Raw genomic sequence first — 10,542 nt, 5'->3', positions numbered from 1 at the left:
TTCAAATATGCTTCACATACTCAACTAGCTGGACACATCACTTAACCTCTTTTTGCTTCAGTTTCTTCATCTATGATAATAGCACCTACCTCTCAAAGCTCTTGTGAAAGCAAAATGAGATCATATTTATAAAGCATTTACCACAGTGCCTGACACATAACAGTTGCTAGTTAAATGTTAGCCACTGTTACATTAGGGGTGTCTTTGCTACTTAATAGACAAATCACTTTGCCTCTAGGAGACTGAGTTTCCTCCTCTGTCAGATGAAGGAGCCTGATGTAGAAAAATTATCATTAAATTGGCAAGCAATCAGATTCTAGCTCCATGGAATCTGTTAGAAGCCTAAACAGGCTTGATTCTGCTATTTTGGAATCCCCTCCATTAACATTTAGAATCATTAGTACTTGATACAGTTATTTATCCTGTCTGAAACAATATTAAGCCATATCTACTTGGGAAATCTAGCCAGGGAAAAAGGATTAACATCTGGTGGCAATCAAAGGACTATCTTCCCAAAGGGCAGAAGAATGTACAGAAACTGGAAGAAGAGTTCAGAACAAACACAAAAATGACTCAGGATAAGGGGAGGCTAATTTATAAGGAAGGATAAAAAAAGAGCCAAATATCAAACTCTCCCAAAGAGTAACAAATGGAGAAGGGAGCCATTGTTCTCGAGTGTTTGAAGGGGATAAAGACATCCTAGGGCAGGGGCAGATCACCTTCCTCTGGATAGTCAACAGATAAGTTCCTAAAAGGCATATTTAGTCCTTAAATATTGCTGTTCTAACTGTAAAGAGCAATTTCTACCATCTAGCATGGCGCCTTCGTCCTTTGAACACTTAGCAACTATGCCCTTTCTCATCACTCGGAGGTTTATCCAAATGCCAATCGGGAAAATTTAGTCAGAAGAGACCTTGAATTCCACAGTGCCAGATCCCTTTACTTGTTCTTCATGCATGACATTCCACTTCCCATCTCCTTGCCTAAATGAGATAAGGTCAACTTTGTGTCATTTTCCCCCCAACGAAATTGAGGCCCGAAGAAAAGTGACTTTTCCAAGGTCATACATCCAGCCAGGAGAAAAGCCAAGACCAGAGCCTATGTCCAATGGTCGTTCCTTTGTCCAAATCATTCCCCTTCTTTCAACCTCAGTTTTCTCATCTGTTGAATGGGGATAATGTTACCTGTCCTCTCTTTCCACACAGGGGCCATGGATAAGAAACATCTGAGGTCCTGAATGTGAAATCTTGAAAGCCTTTCTCTCTTTTTTTTTTTTTTTTGAAACATCATCTTCTGTGTTTAATAGGAATTGAATGTTCACTGAATAAAAACTGAGGGACACTAAATATTATCCACTTAAAGGGTAGGAAGGGGTACAAGGTGGTAGATTTGGGGAGATTATTGCCATTGTTCAACATCCAAATGTCTGTAATCCCATTTGGGGTTTTCTTGGCAAAGATATGGAGTGGTTTGCCATTTCCTACTCCAGCTCATTTTATAGATGAGGAAACTTGAGATTAAAAAAGGTAAAGTGACTTGCTCAGGGTCCCACAGCTAGTAAGTATCAAAGACAAGATTTGAACTCATGAAGATGCTTCTGAGAAGCCCAGTGTTCTATCCACTGCACCACCTCATTATGGGAAGATTTAAAGGTTCATATGAAGATGTGATGATTGTGTGTGTGGCCCCAACCCCTCTCAATTCTAGTGCTTTCCTGTTTGAAAAGCTCGCTTGTCCCTCTTTGTTTGCTCATCCTCTCCCCTGTTGGGGAGCTCCTAGAGGCCAGGGGCTGGTTTTACCCCTTTTTGCTATTTCTAACACTTAGAGTAGTGCCTGGCACACAGGAGGTACTGACTGAATGACTAACCATTCTGCCTGGGCTGCTGCTTCCCAGAATTATCAGTGCTTTCAGGTTATGAAGCACTTTCTCTCCAGTGCGCCTTAGAGGGGGCAGCGTGCCAGCCCGTGCTCTCCATCAATGGAGGAGCCTCATGCCCTTCATTTACTCAACAAGCATCAATGACATGAGTCACTGGGGGAGACTCCAAGGTGTGTGTCACCTTGTCCTGCCTTCAAAGTGTCTACAGTCTGGGGGTGATGCTATAACACAAGAGATAGCAAATTGTGGATTTGAAAATTAATATTCAATAACTAAGTATTCTATTTTATAAAGTTTTTTATTAATAATACACTCACATAAAAAAACTAGAGTGAAAAGGTGCTAAACTAACATCAGCCATGCTGGTGAAGAAGAGAGAGAGAGAGGGAGGAGCTACAGAACTTATAAAACAATAACGTGACCACACAAATGTGGAGGCATAGGAGAGATTAAAGGGAATTTGGGGAAAAAGGGACTTGTGGGGGATGAAGTCCAAGGTTCAACATCTCCATTTATACAAAATGCGTGAGAGGACTCAGTGCTACAAGACTCCCTTTGTGAGAGGATGTCGTGAAACCACCCCAATGGGGGGAGGATCAGGAAAGTCTTCAGATTAGATGGGACACGTGTGCTGGTCCCTGAGAGATGTGGGGCAATGGCACATAGACAAGAGAACAAAGATGCTCTCCCCATCCCACTGTGGACCCTGGAGGCCAGTTTCATTACACTATAGCATGGAAGACTCAGCTGAAATAGTCTTTATCCAACTAAGAGTGCCTAGGAATGATGGGAATACCAAGAGTTTTGGGGGGGGAGGGGACAGCTAGGGGGCTCAGTGGGTTGAGAGCCAGGCTTAGAGATGTGAGGTTTTAGATTCAAATCTTCCAAGCTATGTGACCCTGGACAAATCACTTAACCCCCATTGCCTAGCCCTCACCACTCTTCTGTCTTAGAACCAATACATAGTATTAAATCCAAGACAGATAAGGATTTTAAAAAATTTTTTAAGAGTTTAGGATGAGATTTAGGTGCCAAGAAGGGAGGAAACAAGCACCTAATGGGTACCAAGCCCCATGCTAACTACTTCACAAATCTCTCTTCACAACAACACAGTGAGGTGGGTGTCTTTATTATCCTGATTTTTATAGTTGGGGAAACTGAGGCAGACAGAAGTTAAGTGACTCACCCAGGGTCTCACAGCAAGTAAGTGTCTGAGTCTAGATTTGAAATCAGGCTTCCCTGACTCTAGGTCCAGCACTCTATCCATTGGACACCCCCCCCCCCCAGCCATCTCTGGCAGGAGGCAAGAGGCAGGAGGCTCTGTGTTGTTTCTGAGCCTCCGTTTTTCAGCCAGTAAACCCTTAGAGTGTGACTGTTTTGTGTCACACTCTTCTAGGTTCTAAACAGAACAAAAGCTGAAATGAGTATGTGAGAGAAGTCCCTATTATGCCTTCCAATTTCCCAAGTCCAATAGCCCCAGGAAGAGAAGGAAGGCATCCTCACTGAGCCTTTTTTATTGTTCTTCACACGATTGTTCTTCAGACACTTAAGCAGTTGCTTATGGCTTTATGGTGCACAGCTTGTACCATCTGGTCTCCTACGAGCTAAGCTTCAAGATTGTGCTCTTTCACACATCTACTGATGGCAAGGATAAAGACTTATAAGCCGTGTCGCTTTTGTAAGTAATCATTTTATTTCCTCTTCCTTTTTTTTTAAGCCCTTACTTTCTATCTTTGCATCAATTCTAAAATATAAGAGCTAAGCAATTAGGGTTAAATGACTTGCCCGGGATCACACAGCTAGGAAGTGTCTGAGGCCAGATTTTAACCCAGAATTTCCCTCTCCAGGCCTGGTGCTCGACCTGTGCTACCTCGCTACCCCTGTAAATCACTTTATTTCCAGAAAGACATTTCCTTGCATGCTAAAGCATATTACAAGCCATGACTCACAAGAGAGAAGTGGCCTGAAAGACGCTGGTAGGGACATATACGGCCAGGAAAAAGGAAGTGAGCTGGCCACGTATCAGGAATGGCATAATGGATGGACAGCCTGAGCACAGCACTGGAAACCAAGGAATATTCAAAGAAACAGACACGTAAGGCCTCTACAGAGGATTTCTAGAAAGATATAGACAAGAATCATGGAAGAATCAGTGGAGGAAATAATCATTCCAATGGGATTGTGGTTTTAGCAGTATTTCCTCCAGAAATAATCTCTCATTCTATTGAATTTCAGGGGAAATTGTCTTCCCCCCCCCCCCACAAGATCTGCTCCAGATTTTCAAATTAATATGACACCAAAAATTTTGCAGAGTTCTTTGGGCTTAGCTTTCCTTGGCCATCAGCTTCAATGTCATCCCAGAGTATGAGATAACTCTAATACTTACACAAAATGGAAAGACTCTCCAGTAATTCTCTAATTACATTTCTCTAGAGGCGTACTCTAACACCATCCTTGGGTTCTATGTCGTCAGACAAGTCAAACAAGGTCCTTTGGGTACTTCGGAAACTATGATCCCTTGGATGTGAACCAAGAAGGCGCCTGTGAAACCCAGAGCAAGTCAATTCTCTGGTTCTGAGTTCCCTCATTTAAAAAATAAAAGGACTGAGGAGCAGCAAGGTGGCTCAGTGGATAGAGGGCCAGGCCTGGAGTTGGAAGAACCTGGGTTCAAATGTGGCCTCAGACACTTCCTAATTGTCTGACCCCAGGCAAGTCACAACACCTTTTGCTTAGCCATTTCCCTTCTGTCTTAGAGTTGTTACTAGGACAGAAGGTAAGGATTTTTTTTTTAATGAAAGGACTGGACAAGCAGTTGGATGGATGTAGTATGTTGTTCTTTTTGCTAAAATAAAGGCAAAAGTCTGTACATCTCCACTGACCGAACAATTTAGTAGGAATAAGAATCCCTAGCTTGGGAGGCCAATAGACTTCCCGTGGATTTGTTTTTTCTTTTGTTTGTTTTTAGAGAACATTTTGCTTACTGTATTTCCATCTAATTGGTTTCCTTGATCATTTATTTGATGTATCTAAAAACAATATTCTCAAAAGGGGTCTGTAGGATTCACCAAATAGAAAAAGGATCTGGCCTAGATCAGAGGTATCAAACTGATGCTCTGGGCACTACATCCTGGGTGCTGAACCAGATGAAAATGGAATTAGAAAATGTTTAACAAAATATATAAAGATATCATACAATATAGACAATGTTAATTTGTGGTTTTCCATGTCAATATGCTGACTTCAGATACTTACTAGCTGAGCGACCTTAGGCAAGTCATTTAACCTAGTTTGCCTCAGTTTCTTCATCTGTAAAATGATCTGGAGAAGAAAATGGCAAACCACTCCAGTATCTTTGCCAAGAAAACCTCAAAACAGGTCACGAAGAGTCAGATGACTAAAAACAACTAAACAACACACCATAGTAAAGGTCCCTTTCTATTTGAGTTTGACACCACTGGCCTAGATCATCTCTAGGTTCCCTTTCAGCTCTAAGATTCTGATGGCCAGAGACCACTGCCAAATACAACATGTCCCCAAATTATTGGTGCATAGCTTAAAACTGCACTAATGGATGCCCTGTACTAAATCAGATTTTAAAGCTAATGGAGCAATATGGCGGGCCCTGCATCTTGTCCTATTTCAGAACATTTCTTTATAAATACTGAGTGCTTTCATTGGCAAGCCAGCGAACATTCCTGAGCACCTACAATGCCATAGGCACAAGACTAGGCAGTGAGAGGGAGCCCAAAGTGAGTAAGATACTGCTCCTTCCTTTGTGCAGAAGAGATAGACACATGCAAGAACCACAAAAATGCAGATGAGATGTCCGGGCATGGGATGAGTAAGCCTTCTTAGAAGGGACATCAGGAGAGCTACGTCTCGAGAAACAGATGGGAATTCTAGGAGATGGGGGTAGGGTGGCCATTCCAGGCACTGGGAACACAATGAGCAAGAACAGAGAGAAAAGATGGCAGATGCATAGAACACAGAAAGGAGTCCCTAGTGGCTGGAGTATTGGGGGAGTGAAATGAGTTAAGTGAGGCTGGGAAGATTGTCAAGAATAGAACCTTTCGTGAAACTAAGTCCAATTGATAAGAATCCAATTCATTCCCCAATTGATAAATGGTCAGAGGATATGAATAGGCAATTTTCAGATGAAGAAATCAAAACTATCAATAATCATATGAAAAAAGTTCTATCACATAATGCAAATTAAAACAACTCTGAGGTACCACCTCACACCTATCAGACTGGCCAATATGACAGCAAAGGAAAATGATAAAATGTTGGAGGGAATGTGACAAAATTGGGACAGTAATACATTACTGGAAGAGTTGTGAATTGGTCCAACCATTCTGGATGGCAATTTGGAATTATGCCCAAAGGGCTATAAAAGAATGCATGCCTTTTGGTCTAGTAATACCACTACAGGTCTGCATCCCAAAGAGATAAAAAAAAATGGGAAAGGACCTGTTTGTACAAAAATATTTATAACTGCTCTTTTTGTGTGGCAAAGAATTGGAAACTAAAGGGATGTCCCTCAACTGGAGAATGACTGAATAAATTGTGGCATATGCTGCTGATGGAATGCTATTATGCTATAAGGAATGATAAACAGGAGATTTTCAGAAAGAGCTAGAAAGACCTATGTGAACTGATGCAGATGAAATGAGCAGAACCAGATCATTATACACAGTAACTGCAATACTGTGGAACGATCAAATGTGATAGACTTAGCTACTAACAGCAATGCAATGATCCAGGACAATTCTGAGGGACTTGTGACAAAGATGCTATCCACCTCCAGAGAAAGAACTGTTGGAGTAGAAATGCAGAAAAAAATCATATGATTTATCACTTATTTATTTGATTATATGACTTGGGGTCTTGGTTTTACAAGATTATTTGCTTAAAAGAATAATATGGAAATTTGATTTGCATGATAACACATCTATAAACCAGACTGAATTGCTTGTCAGCTCTGGGAGAGGGGAGAAAAGCAGGGAGGAAGACAAAATGGATCATGTAACTTCAGAAAATTTATGTGGAAATTTGTTAGTTAAAAGTGTGACACTTTCTCAGCACCCTAAAAAATAAATTAAAAAAAGAATAGAACTTTATAAAAGAAAAAATGAGCAGTAGCTCATGTTTATATGATATTTTATGATTTGCAAAGTACTTACCTTACAACAAACCTGTGTTATAGGCAAGCTGGTAGTACAGTGAATGGAACACTGTGCCTGGAATCGGGAAGATCTGAGTTCAAATTCAGCCTCAGATAAGTACTTCCTAGATGAGTTACCCTGGGATAGTTACTTCTCCTCTTTTCTCGACTATAAAATGGGGACAATAACAGCACCTACCCTGTAGGATTGTCATGAGGATCAAATTATATAATAATTGTAAGGTGCTTAGCATTGTGAGGATCAAAAGATAATAATTGTAAAGGGCTTAAAGGCCTGGCATAAAATAAGCACTATACAACTACCAAGGCAATACAAGAAACACTACCCCATTTTCCAGGTGACAAAGAATGAGTGAAGTAAAGGTCACTCAGTTAGATTTAGAGCTAGAAAGGACCTTGGAGGTCATCCATTCCCTTATTTTACAGATGATAAAACTGGTCCCAAAGAGGCCAAAGTGACTTACGGTCATACAGCTACTGAATGACAAAGCCAGCATACAAGCAGCTCTTCTGGCTCCACTGCCTGGCGCCATGATGCTTCCCCCAGTCTTATTTGCTCACACATGAGTGTTCTTTGCTCCTGTTCCTCATTGACAAATGTCAGTCTAAGGAGTTTAGACTTTTTTGCATGAGAAATAACAAGGAGCTGCCATTGGGCAGTGAATAAAGGGCCAGCCTTGGCATCAGGAAGACCCTGGTCCAAATCTTATTTCTGACACAAGCCATGGGAACCATCCATCACTTGAGCTCTTGGGATCCCCAGACAACTCTCAGATACTAAAGGTTACAAGTTTCCAAATCTGCATTAGTGAAGGGAAGCTCCATACTGGGGACTGGAATTTACACACACACACACACACACACACACACACACACACACACTGCAGAGAGAAAGGGATGGTACCATGGAGAGAGAGTCAGAGCTGATATCAGAGAATCTGACTTCCACTCCCAGCTCTGTGACTTATTCTCATGTGACCATGAATAAGTCACTTCTCTTGGCCTCAGTCTCCTCATCTGCAATATGAGAGTCTTAGACTAAATGACCTTTAAGGTCCCTTCTCACTCTACATTTATCCCACTAAGATCATTAAAGCTAAAGACCTTTTTAAATGATCAGTACCATCTGCTCCAATAAGCTGATGGGTCTAATTAGAACTTGGGAAAATGGTGTAACTCCCAGGGAAAACACGAATGTATTGATGAACCAGAAGGCTGAAGGGAATTTGTAGCTCTTCTTTTCTTCTTCTTCTTAATTTTACAGAACCCTGCTTCCTAATTACTGGAAAAAAAACAAAAGCTAAATTTCCAAACTTCATTGTTTCCTTTTTGCCACGACTGCCGATAAAGCACCTTGTAAAAGGTTTTGTGACATACGTGCTAAAAGCTTACCAAATGAATGGAGCCATTCAAGAACCTAATCTTTTGTCTGATCTTTGAAAATGATGCATGTCCCGTTGGCTGCTCCTGAATCTGGTCCTAAAAGACACTGAGTCCGGAATCAGGGTTCAAAGCTGTGCTTTTCCAGTTGCTATCTATATGACCTTGAGTAGTTACCTTTATCTCTCTGGGCCTCAGTTTCCTCATTTCTCAAATGAAAGGGCTGGACTAGAGCAGAAAGTGTAGTCTAGGGATCTGTAGAGATCCCTGAGACTGTTTTAGAGGATTCATGAAATCTAAACCATTTTAAAAATAAGACTAAAACATCATAAATTCTATTATGGCCAATAGAGATGGATCCAACCCACGAAAACAAAAGCTCTTGGGGGAGAAGGGCTTCATCAATAATTTTTAAGAGTATAAAGGACTCCTAAAACCAAAACATTTGAGAACTCTTAGATTTGAGGCTCTCTAAGGCTCTAAAATAAGTTTTCCAGCTCTAAAATCTTGGACTCTGTTTTTGATAAACAAACTAGCTGAGGCAAGAGCATCCCTAGAGGGACAGAGTGAGCCCCGGGAAAATCTTATTACATTGCCTTGCCCCGCCCCTATTCTGCATACAAGTTTATAGAATTTTAAGGGAAAGAAGAATGTGAACATCTGTTCTAATACCTCTCATTTTACAGATGAAGAAACTGAGTCCCTAGGGAATAAATGGCTTGCCTAAGGTCACAGAGCAAAAAAGTTAGTGACAAAGCCAGGGATCTGGAATTCAGGCATCCTGATGACCAAGCTAGTGCCTTCTCTTACACCAAAATTGCCTTCTGTTTTACACTATAGAATGGCTGATCTAATAGAGTCTGGGATTTGATAAATAATGCTAGCTTGTAAGACTGCTAAGGTTTAGGATTTAATTATCTTTTAGAGGAAAGGTTGGTACTCTTTATACAAATGGAATGGACAAAAATCAATGGTGACCTTGCCAAAGGTACAAAAATGGAAAACGCTACATGGAGGGGATGGAAGTGGAAGAGTTTGGACTGATGATGAAGGTGCTGATTTTGCAATGACTGCTTTGACACAAGCACCAAATGATGCCAGTGCCTGGGAGAATGGACAGCTGTGTCCAAAAGACTTCCATTTCTCCCATGAAAGCAGTACAGCCCAAGTTTAAACAGGATCGCTTTCCACCCTGCAGGCCCTCCAACCACATGATTCTCCCTCCCTTCAGCCCTTAGGAGGTTTGAAGCTTAAAGTTTGGAATAACATAGCTGACAGTCTCAAGTTCTTTTTCATTATTGACTGAGAGCTTACTCTTTATTCTGCCCCTGCCTTAGCAGTCAGTCACATGTCCTAGTCTTGATCTGGGAGATGAGACAGCTCTGCACAGAGGCAAGTCCCCTGTCCCATTCCAGCAATCTAGTTCTTCCAGGTCCTGGGTCTCTGCTCCATCTCTCTTTAGATGACATTTTTAAAAGTAGTTCATATTTGCCACAGGTCTACTGGCCCTTTGCCAACCCCACTCCTACTCCCAATCCTGGTCCCTGGTACCACTTTCCACCACTTGCTCTGGGAGCAGTAATCAAATCAATATTACCATTGCTACTAGAAAGTAGGTGACAATGGGTGACTCCAGAGTCCCACTCACCTCACAATCTTAGTAATTTCCTAAATAAAAATTCCTTCTTCTAGCCACCATTCTTCATTATGTATCACCTCTATTAGAATGTAAATTCCTTGAAGGCAGGAAATATTTCTCTCCCTCCCTTTCTTCCTTCCTTCTTCCCACCCTTCCTCCCTCCCTTCCTCCCTCCCTCTCTTCCTTTCTTCCTTATTTCCTTCCGTCCTCCCTCCCTCCCTCTTTTCCTTCCTTCCTTTCTTCCTTCCTTCCTTCCTCCCATTCTTTCTCTCTTCCATCCTCTCTCTCTTCCTTCATCCCTCTCATTCTTTTTCCCTTCCCTCCTCCCTTTTTTCCTTCCTTCCTCCATTCTTCCTTCCTCCCTTTCTGCCTGCCTTCCTTCCTCCCTCCCTCCCTCCCTCCTTTTCTTCCTTGCTCCCTTCCTTCTTGTTCTTTCTTCCCTCCCTTCCTCCCTTCATC

The sequence above is a fragment of the Gracilinanus agilis genome, chromosome 6, assembly GCF_016433145.1.
Source record: "Gracilinanus agilis isolate LMUSP501 chromosome 6, AgileGrace, whole genome shotgun sequence".
Classification (NCBI taxonomy): domain Eukaryota; kingdom Metazoa; phylum Chordata; class Mammalia; order Didelphimorphia; family Didelphidae; genus Gracilinanus; species Gracilinanus agilis.
The sequence above is the reverse complement of the archived record's forward strand: the minus strand, read 5'-3'. Positions refer to the sequence as shown.